The 16,408-nt window shown below is 35.3% G+C and overlaps 2 long non-coding RNA genes across 2 annotated transcripts; one reads left to right on the forward strand and one right to left on the reverse strand.

Moving 5' to 3' along the window:
- Positions 1-3,561: 3,561 nt before the first annotated feature.
- LOC148842710 (uncharacterized) lies at positions 3,562-4,430 on the reverse strand. The gene is made up of 2 exons (XR_016102906.1): positions 4,216-4,430; positions 3,562-4,017 (listed from the first exon to the last, which is right to left on the reverse strand). It is a non-coding gene; the product is annotated as an uncharacterized LOC148842710 (long non-coding RNA).
- A 7,937-nt stretch (positions 4,431-12,367) lies between these two features.
- On the forward strand, positions 12,368-13,062 carry LOC148842711 (uncharacterized). Its single transcript, XR_016103766.1, has 2 exons — positions 12,368-12,721; positions 12,844-13,062. It is a non-coding gene; the product is annotated as an uncharacterized LOC148842711 (long non-coding RNA).
- Positions 13,063-16,408: the final 3,346 nt, after the last annotated feature.

Below are 16,408 nucleotides of genomic sequence, written 5' to 3' on the forward strand. Positions count from 1 at the left end.
TTTTGACAATTCCCACAAGTATGACACTAAAATACAAGGATCCGTTTGGTTTGAATTCGAAATCATAATCAAAATCCCTTAGAATCAGAATTGGAATGGTCTATTCCTCTGTTTTGATTCAGATAGGAATTGGAACCAGAATTAAAATTAATTGGAATGGGAATGGGATTTCATTCCGAAGGTGGGGGAGGCCATTCCCTGGGATTCCGATTCTGCCCAACGATTGAAATAACTATAAATAAGATAAAATACATAATAAATGTATAATGGTCCATATGAAAATTGAAAACAATCAAATGGTCAATAATATTGCCAGTTTAGAATATGTAGATATCATACAATACCAATAATACATAATATAATGTTTGAGCTTCCAATTTGTTAAAAATTCATTTCAAAACAGATTAAATTGTTGATTAAATAAATGAATTTGGTATATCATTGGTAGACCGTAGATCCATGTTATAGTTTTTTCCCTGCAAATTGCAATGAAAAATTATTTGAACTTTATGATTTTTTGGGGGCAAAATTCATAAATCTAACTAGATTGGACCATTGGTTTAAGTCGATATATTTTAACGGTTATATAATATACTGTAAAAAAAAAAAAAAAAATTGAACAAAACAACAATTTGGTGACCTAAGCAAATGGTTACTGACTTTTAGCAGTCTAAAAGTTAGTAACCCGTGCCACTACATGCCCACACCTTCGAATATAGGGAACATATAAGGTCGAAAGTATCAATACGTTGATACGCCGGTAAGTCATATCGGTTTGTATCAGAGCTTTTTTTATATTTTTTTTCGAATCTGGTTTAGAGTGGTAAGGCTTCGCTATCCTCTGAATCATAAATTTGACCTCAAACACCTCTTATAGGGACGCTTAATACATAAGAATATTTTGAACCTTGGGCACATGTCAACATACATCTCTGTATGACTATATATATATAGTTTAATAAGAAATTGAGTCGATGTGTGGAAGTGAATAGGACATTGAAACTATAATTGCTTTCTTGCACTTTGTATCTATGTTTTAGAAGTAACTCTCTTATTTCAACAGTACAACAGTTCAACTCAACATTTGTTAAGCACGTCACGTTTTAGGTCCCATTGTCGAGTCTGCATGCAATGGAGACCATCCACATCAGAGATAAAGTTCCAAAGTGTTGTTATTGATTAATAAGCCCCTCAACCAAACAGTATTTTTCTTATTCCTGCATCAGTTTGGAATGTTATTATACCACGAAATCATCATTTACATTCACAACTAGACCTGTTTATGGGGCGGGTCAGGCTGGGTTTGGATCAGATTTTGTCTATAATACCATCAGAATACATTCAGGCCCAAGCCTGAGATCAGCCTGACCATCAGTCTTGAGCCCGAGCCTGACCCTCATATAAAACCCTAGCCTAATCAGAAATTTGAAAACATAATTTTTTTTCTTTTTTATTCAATAAAAAAAAATATTTTATTTATATTAAAAACCTCCAAAACTCAAAAATAATAAACAACTCACTATTATTAAAAAAAAAAGAGAAAAAATAATGTATATATATTTTTTATTATTTAATATATAATATCATGTCGGATTCAGGTTTGGACTGGGCTTTTTTTGAAAAAGCCCAAGCCCAGCCCAAAAAAAAAGTTGGGCCCAGTGCTTTAAGCCCAAGCCCGCAGGTCTAAAATTATTATCAAGCCCGACTTATAACGGGCAGGGCCATCAGGCTACTTGGCCCATGAATAGGTCTATTCACAACTATTTGCCCTCCAGATTTCCTACCCACAACAACTCTACCTATACCTATCCACATAATCATAACCACACTTGGAGAGCATCTTATCCTCTTTCTCTTACATGTCATTGTGCATGAGGAGATGTTCTCAATGCACAGAGATAGTATTTTGCGAGTAGGTGTGTATAGAGAGTCCTGAGCAGAAGATCTGAAACCCCCAAATTGACTCCATTATGGCGTGGCCCAAAAAAGTTTTCCATTCTCTATGTTAATACCTTACCAACATCTATGTCCCCTGCATGGATGGTTATTCAGATGAAGCAAACAACGACATGGGCCGGTGAATCCGGTCAGTTGAGCTAGTAAAATGACAGTTTGACCTATCGAGCGTTTATTCATGTTCTCTTAATTTTTAGTTAAAGAAGATAATAATTATTTTAATCATAAAAAGAAATTGTTAAAAGATAATAATACATGTCTACGTGTTGTCAACTTTTCCGGGGCAGAAAAGTTAATAGATGGGTATTAAGTGATAGTTCGGAACATGAATATCTTGCTGAATAGGAATAAAAAAAGAAAAATTTTCTGATTAGTAACATGTAATTTGCACCTAGTCCCTAAACTTTATAATAAGAACAGTTGATTATGGCATTTGAAAAAAAATACAAATATCCTTTAAGTGTTATTTAATTTTCTTTATAAATCATTTAAATGTTGATAAAATATTAATAGTATCAAATCTTTGCCTTTTCTTCTATTCAAGAAAGTTGGAATCATATATCAATAGGCATTTTGGTAACCTGCTTATTTACTTTCTAAATAAAAGAGACAATCATTTGAAACTTTCAATTTTTTATTAATGTTTGGATGGTTGATAAAGAAAATTAAATAACTTTAAGGGCATTTGTGCATTTGTATCTTTTTCAATTGCCATTTAACCACATACTGATTATCGGCAGGTACTAAATTGATAGGTTTTAAAAGTTTGGGGCCAAAGTGTCACTAGTCACAAATTATAGTGGGTAGACCTAGCAATCGGGTTGGGTGGGTCGGGTTTGGGTTGGGTTAAGGTACTTCGGGTTGATTTTGGGTCGGGTTGGATTATCAAATGCTAGACCCTAACCCTAAATGTTCGGGTTAGGGTTGACTCATGGGTCATTTCGAGTCATCCCAAAAATAATTAAAATTTAAAAAAATAAAAAAATACATAAAAAATATCAAAATTAAAAGAATTAACCTTAAAATTCCAAATGTAAAATAAAAAACTTGAGCATTTAACAATTTAATGAATAGACAATAAAAAGTAAAGACTAAATAAAAAAATTAAAGAGTGGAAAATTCTAATAATGCATAAATAATCCCAATTAAACTTGACAATCAGGTTGACGTATGATCCAACCCAACCCAACCCAATTTTTTCGGGATGGACCGGGTTGGGTCATTTTCACATTCGAGTAGCTAAATATGAGACTTGGATTAGGTTGAATCGGATTCGCTGGTTGGATCAACTTTTTGCCACGTCTAAAAGCAGGAATTTTACCAAAAAAAAAAAAAAAAGGACATTTATAGTACCACGAGGCGGAAGTGAAAACCCACGATCCCTTTCTTCAATTCTCTATTTCTCTGTGGGTGACTGGGTGTATGAAGTGGGAAGATAGAGAATGTTCACCTGAATCTGAATTGTTCTTTATGACACACGACACGAGCTATGGTTTGTGCTCTTTTCAAAGCCCAACATGCAATACTTCGCAAAAGCACCATCAAATGCAGACGATCTAATAGACGAGCTAGCGTAGAAAAATGGGGGAGAGAGAAGCAATAAGATAGAGATCGAAAAGAACCCTGTTTTGAAATTCAAAGTTGAGAAAACCATCATGAAATATACTCAGTTCCATGATCCAGTTTACCCTTCAAAGGATTCTTTGTTTGTTTTTCATGCTTAAAAGTTAAAACAAGAGCTTCTACATTATATTCTAACTACTGGATTTCTGTCGTATACGAATACGACCACCCCATTCATACTCACCATGATGTCGCCTGCATCGGAAAGAACCTGGATGCCGAGTTGGAGAACACACACACCGCCTCGGTGATCCTCCCGCTCCGCCACCACCCTCTGCCGTTGGAACCGCCACCGTAGCCGTAGGCACTTGGGGGTTCATTGCTTCCACCGCGAAGGCCACCTGCAACGCAAACCATCTTTCTTGCTTCGCCGAATCGCCAGGGCTGATCAAGGGAAGACCTGGGTGACACATCTTCACCTCCCGTCAATGCTGTGGCCTGTGGGGAGAACAGAGAAGCCTAAGTTATGGGATTTCCGTCGGTTCCAAGTATACATCTGTATATAGGAGGGAATTAAAGGAAAGCTGGGAATAGATCGATTCAGGAAAACGGATTGATTTTCAGTTTTATCCCAGAGAGATATGTGTTTGATCTTGCTAGGAGGGTGGCGATGAATTGACAAAAATACTCAAATACCAATCTCATGAGGAATATCTCCAGCCAACACATGTCCAAGACAAAAGCTTCTGGAGAGAGTGGAGATAATTAAGTTCATAGATAGCTACGCGCCCACCCAAGACAAGATTCGACCCAGTCGGCCATGCACCACTCCAAATTCTGTATCATCACTGTTGCCAAATGTCAAATCAACATTAGTTTTTTACCAGAAACAAAGAAATCAAGAGTAAGGTAAATTAGGCAATTGGTAGCTACACGCATCTTTTTAACACACGAAACCAGTGGTGAAACCGTGAAAGTAGGGTTAGAATTGTTATATTTGAACTCAGAAATACTATAAATAAATTAACAAAGAGGGAGTCGTACATGTTATGGTACCGAAAAAGATGTAGTACCTGGCAAATTCATAACAAGTCAATAGGTATTTTCACTTAAATTCCCTTGAGATTTTAAGTGCTTACAAGTATTAACACTGATAACTAATGACTAGGGTTAATTCCAAAATGCATGGAGAGGGAGAGAGAGAAAAAAAATATTAAAAAGGTATTGTACCCTTAAATCACACTCAACTTAGCCTACTAATTAATAGCCAGAGCTGGTCTGAAACTCTGAATGAAAATGTTACAAAATAGAAGATTAAGGTTGCATTTGGCATTTTTTATTTTAAGGGTTTCTCTTTTTTTTTTTTCTGTTGGGGCATTTTAACTATAAAAATAAGATAAATCTTTAAAATAAGAAATGCCAAATAAGAACCATAGAAAAAAAATATTTAATGGAAAACTTGTCATAATGCCAGAGACCATATGGCTGAGTCGGTTAAAAGAGAGGAAGATCTTAAATTAGCCTTATATGCAAAGAGTACTTTTTATAAAATACGTATTTTTGCCTCTTCACTTGTGATAAAATCACATGATTTCAACATTGAAAAATTTTAAGAAAAACAACTGGTGCAAGTTATATGGCCTTGTCATATACACTGTAAAGAGTGGAATTATTTATTTTTTATGATTTTTGAATTATTGTTGATCAAGATAGTCAGACCATTTGCCCGGAAACTGGTAAGTAATCGGTTCCATTTCCGTTTCACCCTTGAATCTTTTTTTTTTTTTTAATTTCAACAAAAGGCCATCCAGTCGGACCGAGCAATTGAACAGCTGACCCAAAAGCCAATGGCCAAAATAGTTCCAGTTTGGATCGGTTTTTAAAACATTGTTATTTTATAAAAGGAACAAAAGTTTTTTTAGTATACAAAATGTATGGCAGAGAGATGGAAAAGATTTAAGGCTGTGTTTGGTTGCAATGGAAATAAATTTACACTGATGCAAAATCATGGCAGTGCAAATGATTTGAGTGTAAATTCTGACTTATTTTTTGTTTCAAATTTTAGCTTATTTTGTTTGATTGCAATACAAATGAAATAAATTAAGACATGAAGCAGAATAAAGTAAATCCAAAACAAAATTGAATAAGAATTTGCATTTTTTACATTTGCACTTCCATGCACTTATACTAATACAAATAAATTTGCACTGCAACCAAACACACCTTAAGGATCTAATTGGTAGATGTAACTTGCCCAAACCTGTGCTGTGGGTAACACCTGGGCTGGACCTAAAATTTTATCCCCAAAATCATGAATTAATGGCGTGGATTGAGAGCGTGGTTCAAGCCATTCTGTTATGACTGATTCTCACGTATGGATTCAGTAGGGGTGTCAATTGGACTGGATTTGATTCAATCTGATCTAGTCCAATATGAATCCATTACAAATGGACAAGACATTGGTTTAAATGTTTTGGACCAGTCCAATTCAATGTTTGGACTGTCCAATCTGTTTAAATTTGTTTTAATTTAGATTGGTTTCAATCCAAACCCAGTTTGTTGACACCTATATTCTTATTTTATATCAATGGATGAGACATTGGCTTAATCCAACCCAATCCAATATAAATTTATGATGAACGGACCAGGTCCAATCCAATCTAATAAATATTCTGAATTAAATCGGTCCAATCCAATATGTCTTGTTGGTCAACTGATTTTTGGACTGAACGGGGTCAGGTCCAAAACGGGTCCATTGACACCCTTATTCCCCGGTGTCTGTTTCTTCTTCTCTCTCTAGTCTAGGCCCTAGTTGGGATCCTCCGGACCCCCTTGGCTCAAGATCAACACCGATGCAGCTATGCCCCAGATGGGGAGTTATGCCGGATGCCGCATAAGCTGAATGTTTGTCTATTCGATTGGGCCTGAGTGAGAACTTTGGGGTCCATTCCTCTTTTTGATTGGATTGGATGCTCTCTTGATCATCAACGAAATTCTTCATCCGGAGCACAACCCATTTTCCTTCGCAACAGAATTACATTCGTTCACTGGTCTGACAATGGTGTAGCCCATGTTGTGGCCCAGTGGGCTTGTCCACGGGCCAGTGTCATGCCCATCTTAAAAGGTTCAAAATATTGATACACTCCGTACGTCGAAAGGGGTGTATCGATGCTTATTAGGGTTGCAATTTGGATGGGTTGGGCTGGGTTTATGGTCAACTCAGGCTCGGCCCTAAAATTTGGGCTTAAGGCCCGAGGTTAAGCCCGATTTTCCCTACCCAAGCCCAGCCCGCCCTATAATTTGATGCACTTGGGTTGGGTTCGGGCACGGGCCGGGTTTGGGTTGATCAATGAACCCACTCTAAAATTATACATATATAATTGTATTTATGCAAATATATATACATATATTTATGTATGTATGTAAATATCTATACAAATATGTATGTATGTATTTATGTATGTATGCAACATATATTTATATATGCATGTAAATATGTAAATATATATGTATAAATGTATATAATTGGGTCGGGCTCGGCCCGGGTTTGGGTTACCTAAGGCTAGGCCCGACCCCAGCCCAAAAAATAAAAAACCCGAATTCTTGGGCCCGAGGACCGAAAATCCAAGCTCAACCCATGTAAAATTCCGGGTTGGGCCAGTTCGGGCTCGGGTTGGGCCCGCCCAAGTTGTACCCCTAATACTTATCCTACTTTAAATCTTGTGCTTCTTATTTTTTCAGTTTTTCCCCAAAAGATCACAGGGATCATTTTTTATGTTATTTAATCATTAAAATTTTAAAAATATACACAAACTTACAAGTGTAAATGAGAGTTTGGAACTTTTGTTTGATTAAAATACCTCAATTTTTTTAATTTGGTCACTCACTCATTGTGAGGACATAAACATAAATTGAGCAATCACTTTTCTCTTCATTGAAATCCTTTCCATTAAGTCTTATATTTAAGATATTAACTCCCATTAATATTCACCGAACCCCATTCTTGACTAAAATACCACTATTTTTGAATTTGCTCCGTAACTCATTGTCTACATTTCTCATCATTCAATTCACTCTCTTTAAAATCTTATATTCAGGGTATTAACTCCCATTCTTTCATTGAATCTTATATTAATTGATCACATTAAAAAATAAGTATGGCAAAGATTAGTTGACTTTATTGATGATAGAAATAAAATACAAATTTAAATTTGACCGAAAAAAGGAATTGTTTTCCTATTTAGTGGTAAATCAACAATTTAACCTCAAATGCATAAACCCTTCATGTCATAATTAAGTAATAAAAAATAAAATACACAAAAATATACAAAAAAAAGTTGTAGAAAACATTTGGACATATCTCTAATATCATATATCCGTCATATTAAGCAAAAACAAGTGTGATAAATAAATTTTTTTTTAGACAAAAATATAAAAAATGTTAAAAAATTTGTAAACATACTATTTACTATCACCATTATTACCCTAAAAAATTGACACATGCACAATTACTAATATTTTAAATTTGACCTATTGATATTTTGAACCTTACTCATGTTTTCTCTTGGTCAGAAGTTGTCAAGGCTATTTTTGGATCCCCTAGGCCATGTTTGGAATCAATTCCATTTCCCAAAAACTGTTTTTTGAGAAAACGGTGCTGCATTGGCTTTTTTCTCAGAAAACCTTTTTTTTTTTTGGTACAGTTGCTGGTTGCTGACTGCCACATAGACCTTTTTCAACACCACATCAACGTACTCTTGTTAGCAACAGTAAAAAATAAGAAAACACTAAAAAAGGATATTTTCTCATATCACACCTTTCTCAATTTTCAATGTGTGGTCTAAAAAAACATTTTTTTTTGGTAAAAAGTATAACTAAACATCAAGCATGGTCTGAAAAAACAGATTTCAAACTTGGCATTGATGTGGTGCTATTTTTCAAGAAAATGGCATCGGTTCCAAACACTGCCCTAGTGTTGTATCTTAATAAATTTCTTTCTTTAATTAAAAACAAAAAAAAAAAACTAGTAAATTGAGCGGTGGCCGGATAAAAAGACAAGATAGCAAAACTATGGAGGAGTCCATGATCGAGAGAAGGAAATTTTTTAATTTGGACATGAATCAGGTTGCTTTAGCTTTACAGGGGAAGACGGGTTACCCAGTTACACTACTCTCAGTGCTTCAGAGGATCCACCACCGAAAGCACCCTTGATTTTTGGCTTTCCTCTTGTTTACTTACAACTCTATAACTCACTGCAGTGTTTTCAGTAACAAAAAGCGCTACTTTATATGAATTTATTTTCCGGTAGAGATCATGCATGAATGATGATTCTGCTGTTATTTCTACGGTTTTGGTTCATTAAATTGGAAGATTTTCCCTTATAGCATGGGGATCCATACACATAGAGATTTACAAAAGAAAGCTTTGATTTATGTGCATGCCTACTGATGGAGAAGTTTCGTTTTAGCGTTTCTCCCAATAAATGGATGTTTATTGACTGTTTTGTTGACGTGGTGCCTAATGGCGCTTAGTGGTGTCTAAGTGTTACTAAATTGATTTATTATTTCTTTTCTCAATTTTACAAACGAATCAAGTATAAACATTTAGTGGATAAATGCCCACGGTTCCAAACACATACTTTGTTTTTCATTTCCAATGGCGTTTTCTAATGTTTGGCTTATATGGTGTTTATTGGTGCTGAAGGGTAAAAAAAACATTTAAAGCAGATTTTGTCCCAGTTTTTAAGACAAAATCATATAAAACATTTATTAAATAAATACCATCGATACCAAATATATCCAAAATTAATAGCATAAAAAGATGTTATATATTATAATATATAGAATATTCTATAATATATAATATATGATTAATAATATATAATTAATATATTATAAAATGTCTATACAAGTCGAGCTTCAAGATTGGGCCTAAAAATTTTTTGTTTATAAAGAGTCAAAGCCCTGCCTGGCCCATGAACAAGTCTATGCCCAAATATTGATGAACTAAATGATTATGGAGCATTTGATAGTATGGAAAATACATCAATGACATTATTTTAGGCGTGGTTTTAAAACCGTAATTGACCCATGCAGTTGAATCATTTTATTTGAGAACCGGTTAACTGTCTGGTTCTGTTTTACACTTAGCCTGGAATTTTTCAAAAAAAAAAATTGTTAAATCGGTCAAGTCAATGAATGTTCAACACATGAGCTGATACATCCCAATAGGACAGTCAAACCACTGATCCAGAAGCCAATGGCCAAAGTGGTTCCATTTCTTGTTTCCAAATCAGATTTTAAAATCTTGATTTTAAGAGTATAGTTTTGTTAAGGGTGTGATTCAGAAGCCCAACTACATATAGTATAAAATTTAGAAAATATCGTAGTTTCTTATCCATGATAAAATAGGGTGGATTCATTCACGTCGACAGTGACACAGATTCAACCACACTATACTTTAACATGCCAACCCATGGAATGGGGTTAGTTGTTGAGTTGAGATGGATTCCATACAAGCTCGCATCAGCCTTTTTTTAATTTAATTATATTATGGGAGTTGTTTGGTATTGATGACGTTTATTATATAAATGTTTTGTATGATTTTGTCTTGAAAAACGAGATAAAATTTGCTTTAAACATTTTGTATTATTTTTTTACACCTCAAAAATTTGCTTTAAACATTTTTGTAAAAAATGGTATTAAAAATGAAAAACATCAAATTTAGTGTTTTTTTTATAAACGGTTCATACAATTTTTGAGAGAATAAACAGCTCAACCAAATAATATTTTAAACATTTTTTGTTAAACGCATCTACAATGCTGTGCTGACACCGTTTCTCTGAAAAGCTACATACCCTACATCGATACCAAACACCATGATCAAGGGCGGAACCAAGTATATTGCCCCCCTCCCCTCCCTCCCTCCCTCCCAACTTTCTTGAACTAAAATGTTGAAGGATCATTATTTTAATGCTCCTCCAATTCCCAAAATTGAAAACTTTGTTTATTTTTTCTTTAAAAAAAATCTATACTACATCCAAACCTTCCCACCCCATTTCTCTACACATACTACCACCTCTTCTACTCCCACCTTATATTCTTGTTTAACTTGGTCCCCCAAGAGAAAATTCTTGGCTCCGCCACTTCCTATGATAGTTTATTGAGCAGAGATTGTCCAAGATCATTCCCAACAGCCAAAGTTTTTCTCGCATTGACCAAATACTACACCCCCAAGTGGAGAATGATATTTTAAGATGCAATTTGTTTGGCCTGTGTAAGAGATGGCTACAAATTGCTGTTTCGGCCGCCAGTCAAGAGTTGAACTCGTAGGCACAAAATCTAGAAACAAACATGTTCAAAATTGATTAAAGGTCAGTCAGAATGTCAGAAATAGAAGGGACCAGCAACAACGAATTTTCAATGACCTATACAGTACTCCGTTATTTTCCCATAAATCAGGGGTCAATTGGATTTGGAGTCCATTTCCTTTTCAACTGTTTGGTTGAATGGAATCGGAACCTGATTCTTATTCTTGCTGAAATAGCATTCCCTCATTTGATAAAATGTTCCCGCCCCGACCCCCCACCTCCTTCCCAAATAAATGAAATCTCATTCCAGCATATTCTGATTACGATAAACCATTTCAATTCCGATTCCAACTATCAACAATAGGGAAGAACCTCAGAACTCAAATCCAACAAATTTCTGATTCCCACCTCAAAGTTGATAAGGCCTATATCCTCTTGCGTTTTGAATTATTTTTTGGGGTTTTACTGTTCAGTTCATCCTCATAAGTCCTAACTCCACCATACAGTTTGGATAGGTGTCAGTTCGGAATTGGTGCTAATTCATGAGCAGGAATGGGTGCTATAGGTGGAGATATTTATAATTTTAAACTGTTGTAGGTTTGTATTTTAATTCAAAAATTTGAGGTGGAGTGCAGTCTACTAATCCCATATTTTTTTGGAGTTAAAATGGTTGACGAAGCTGTTAATGATAGTTTGATTGACACATACGCCTACCACAGTCCTAAAGGATTTTACTGTCACAGTCCCATGTATCAAATATGCATTTTGATGAGTACTAGTTGATTGAAAACATTTGAAGCCAAAAACTGTAACCAACAACAGATGGCAACCCCTCCAAACCAGTGGATGAAGGTGAACTGTGATGCATCCTCTGGAGAACATTCAGCTGGACTGCTGGAAAGCTCTAAAAGAAGGGCTATATAGAATCGGATTCTCTAAAAGCTGTTTTAACCGTCAATTCAAATAATCAGTCTGATAAAAAATGCTTGGTCAGGGCGTTTTACCCAATCCAAAGTCCTCCATCGTGGTAGGAAGACAAATAGGGTAATTCATCATTTAGCTTGTGCAGCCCTTTCCCTTAATTGTAATCAGTTGATGGCAAATCATTTCTGTACTTGATTCGGCCCATTTGAGTTCCTCTGTTTTGAAGATATATATCCTCTTTAAAGTTTCTCTTAGGCTATGTTTGGTTTGAAGGATTCCCTACCTTTTCCTTCAAACCAAACGTAGTCTTAATGAAAATTTTCATTCTCTATTATCAAATAAGAAAAAGGTTTATCTGTTATAATTAAAAGATAAATGTGATTTGTATCTCCTAATCTGTTCATTATTCAACTTTATTCATCATAAATAAAATAACCGTCTTCTCATTCCTCCCAAGCTTCCAAAAATTCTCCTCAACACTGTCCAACGCGATTCTTCGCATTACAAGAGACAAGAGCCACCCACCCAAACTCACAGTCGGTCAGCGTTGGCCGAGTCAACAAGCCGCCCACGGCCCACACTGTTCAAGTTTATCATAATTCATACGCACCCCGAGTCTTGACCGCGTTGCTTCAACCCCATGCCCACACGGCCACGACAACACCTTCCCAGAAGGCATAGCCTTCTAAAACATACATATAAAGAGAGAGATAAACAGCTTCCCCACTCCAGTTCGTCTCTTTGAGTCTTCTTGAGACATCATTGTTCTGTTAATTTGAATTCCTTCGTTTTTGCCGTATATCTCCACTTCTTGTTCTTTTCTTTTCCTGTGATTCCATTCAAAAATGAATTCCATCAGATTCTACGCTCTACCGATCGTCGGTCTCTTCTTGATGGCACTTTTGAGTGTAAGCCAAGGCCAGGGCATCGCTCCTTCACCCGCGCCGGAGGGTTTTCCGGCTAACGGCGGTAATATATTTCATCATTATTAGTAATTAATCTCTCAATTGCTTGCTTTCATTCCTCTTATGTGCGTAGTTGTTGTAAGCCCAGCTTTCATTCACTCACGTATTGTCTCATCTTCTGTACAGGCAATGCAATTGATCAAGGGATTGCGTGCATACTTCTACTTCTTGCCCTTGTCATCACCTATACCTTACATTAATTTTCTTTTCTCTTCTACCTCGATTTTTTTTTTATTTAATCAATCATGCATCTCTCTTAATATTCACATCCAGAGAGATTCATTATTTTTGTATATGTAATGTACCACAGATTGGAATATTACTTATTTCATTTCACATAGCTCAGATTGGAACTTCTTCTTCTTCTTCTTCTTTTCATAAATCAGAGAGAGTTTGACCGTAGCAAAGCGAACAGTTTGGCAACAGTTCCTGACAAACAGAGATAAAGAAAAGGGATAAATGGACTGTATTCCCCCCCAGAAATCTGAACTTACTGTCATTTAAAGCGTGTTTAGACCAATTAAATTGCACTAATAGAGGCTAAAAAATTTCAATCACCGATCACAAACGAATAACCGGGAAGACAATTTCTCCAAAAAGGTAATTCAAATATTTCAATCGCCGATCACAAACCCATCCAGCCACTTAATTCATTATCAAACTAAATACCCCCTTATCAATCAAGTATTATAATATCATTAAACAATATACATCATACGACTTTTTTGTATAAACTATAAATGTTTAGTCATTCCATTCATATATAACTAATATAAAAAATAAAACAAGTTTTAACCCTTAGTAGTATTAAGGATTAATTGATTAAAATACCGATATTATAGGATATATTGTATTTGTATTAAGGTTTTTAAAATTGACCCGGTCAATGAATCAGTCAAGGGTCTGGTTCTTGGATTGAACGGTCTGATTGTTTGAACTGAATAGATGGCTCATTTTGATAAAAAAATAAAAAAAAAAATAAAACCAGCCAAACCGTTGAACAATTCGAATGCCCGAGTCAATGGTTTTTTGACCAAATCAATGTTTTGGGAAAATAAACGGTTCTGGGGTAAAATGGAACTAGTCACCTGACAAGTTCCCAATTTTCCAGTCCAACCGTTCAGTCCGGTCCGATTTGGAAAACCATGATGAATGAGACCCTTTAATACCTATAAAATAAAAAAATACAACATATCAGCCAAAAGGATACGCACCCATACTCACATATCAACATTTTAATCCTTAGTATAAAAACGAGAGGCAGTGGAAGGAGGAAGTTTTAAGTCCAACATATTTATTGTCTGCTTTTTTATATATAAAAAATAAGTCATGGTTTATTTGTTATTTTAATCAAAGGCGCCTGTGGACAATAAAATCAAAGGCAAACCTATAAAGTAAGGTTGCAACTTGGGCCGGGTTGGCCCGAACCCAACCCGAAAAAATTGGGTTGGGTCGAATCAATGTTCTAGTTAGGGTTAGGATTGAAATTCATGAACCTGACTTTACTTCAAGTTGGGTTAGGGTTGACCCCTTAGCCAACCTGACCCAACCTGAACTCGACTCTATAATACATGTCATATATAAATATATGTTATATGTAATATATAACATACATTGATTTGTTTAGATGCATGGTATTTGTATAACCCCCACCACATGGTATCATGTATTTCTTTTAAGATAATCACTTCACTTAATCCTAACCATAAAGATTAAAACCTTAATAACATTATTTTATGTTTTTTTGAAAATTTTATTCTTCATCTCCTCTATGTTGTTTGCCGCCCAAGAATGATCTATCATAAGTCATAACTCATAATAAACTATAGTCATTTCTAACACTTGTTTTTCTGAATTTTGTACTAAAATAATAAAAAATAAAATAACGTCAACAAATAAATATTAATGAAACATATGATTAATATATATAGTGATAGTTGAGTTAAGATCTAAAATTGAAAAATTCTATGAGGTTTTAAAGGATGGGAAGAAGGTTGGGTTGGGCCCAACCCGAGCCCAACCCAACTCGAAATTGACTTCGGGTTGGGTTGGGTTGGGTTAGGTTAGGGTTGAAGGAATTTAGTTAGGGTTAGAATTAGGGTTGGATTGGTTGGGTTGAAGGTCAAGTTAAGTTAGGGTTAGGGTTGGGATTTAGAACTTAGGGTTGGACTCAATCTGACCTGCAGCCATCGGACTATAGCATGGTACAATAAATGTGTCCTCGTTGTACCTGCAGTGAGATGCAATCCTAAGCTGCCACGTGTTCTACCAAGAAGATGGGGGATGACGATCGGATGATTCCCACAGTAAAGGGAAAGAGCTGGAGTTGATCGTTCGCGGTATCATTGGCCAAGGAGACCAATTAATGTTGGGGAATGAAGACAGAAAAAAGGGTTGTTATCATGGCAGAAGAGTAAACAAAGGAAGGTGAAACGAAGGTGGTGAGCTTCAGCCTTCGGCCACAAAGCATGGGGGTGGCTCTGTTGGTGTGTTAGCTAGATGGTTCTTTCCTGCAAATACGGGAATTTGAATCTTGCTTCCAATGAATGGCTGTAAAGTCTGTACGAACGGGTTTTGCATTAATTGAAACCAATTCGGGGGTATAAGTGTAGTACTGTATTATTCAAAACGGGCCTTATAGAGTTCAAATTATCACCAAATATTTAGGTGTTTGGCATCAATGTTGTTTTCTTATAAAACGGCATCACATTGGTATTATATTATAAATTTAATTTGATTTTTAGAAAACAACATACTTATGCAGCATGATTTTTTGAAAAAATGCCTCTCAGGAAATGGCATTGATTCTAAAGACCGCTTACTGAACCGGTGTACGAACATAAACTTTGCAAACACTCTCATGATGCTTGATGCTTGATTTTATGGGTTTGTTTTACTCTTGAGCTATTTATTTGCAAAGAAACCTTGACTTGGTCAATGACTTGATGACCTTCAGCTGAACCACTCAATCAATGGGTTATAGGTCCAATATTATTTTTTCTATTTTATTTCTATTTTTAGCTACTTCCATCATCATTAATAATGAGAATTCACATTTATCACACTTCAATTTGATGGATGTATACTGTTGGTATGCCCTTCTTTGCATTTTTTTTTGTAATTTTCTTTATCTTTTATCTTTTATTTATGATCTCATGACTTAACCCATTTGACCTAGACGATTGAATCTCTATCTCATGGAAACAAATGGTCAATTTCTAAATCATTTTTCAAAATACCACCCCAAATTCAATGTAATTAGACATAGGTAGATCTAAATTTGATTCATTTGTTTTTAAATTTAATTGAATAATATAATAAAATAAACTAAAAATGACCAAAATATTATATATTATTATTGAAATAAAAATGACTAATATTGTAATTCATAAACAAAATGAATTGATTCCTTGCATCTTAAACCTATGACATTTTGATACATGCAACATAGATTTTAGCACAAACAGAGTTCACCCATCATTTCTCCTTCCACCCTATTTTATTTATTTGTTTATTTATTCTTGCAAATTTGTAATTCCATCCTCCACCCTCCGTCACGTAAATTGCAGTTAAAGGCAATCACACGTGATAAATGCTCACGTTACGGGCCGTGGCATCGTGAGACCCTTCGGATCGTCGTCGGCCACGGTCACGAGAAGCACGCAATACATATTCCATCTAACCAATAACC

Source organism: Nelumbo lutea, chromosome 8 (genome assembly GCF_056320005.1).
Source record: "Nelumbo lutea isolate HS-2025 chromosome 8, American lotus-T2T, whole genome shotgun sequence".
In the NCBI taxonomy this organism is placed as follows: Eukaryota; Viridiplantae; Streptophyta; class Magnoliopsida; order Proteales; family Nelumbonaceae; genus Nelumbo; species Nelumbo lutea.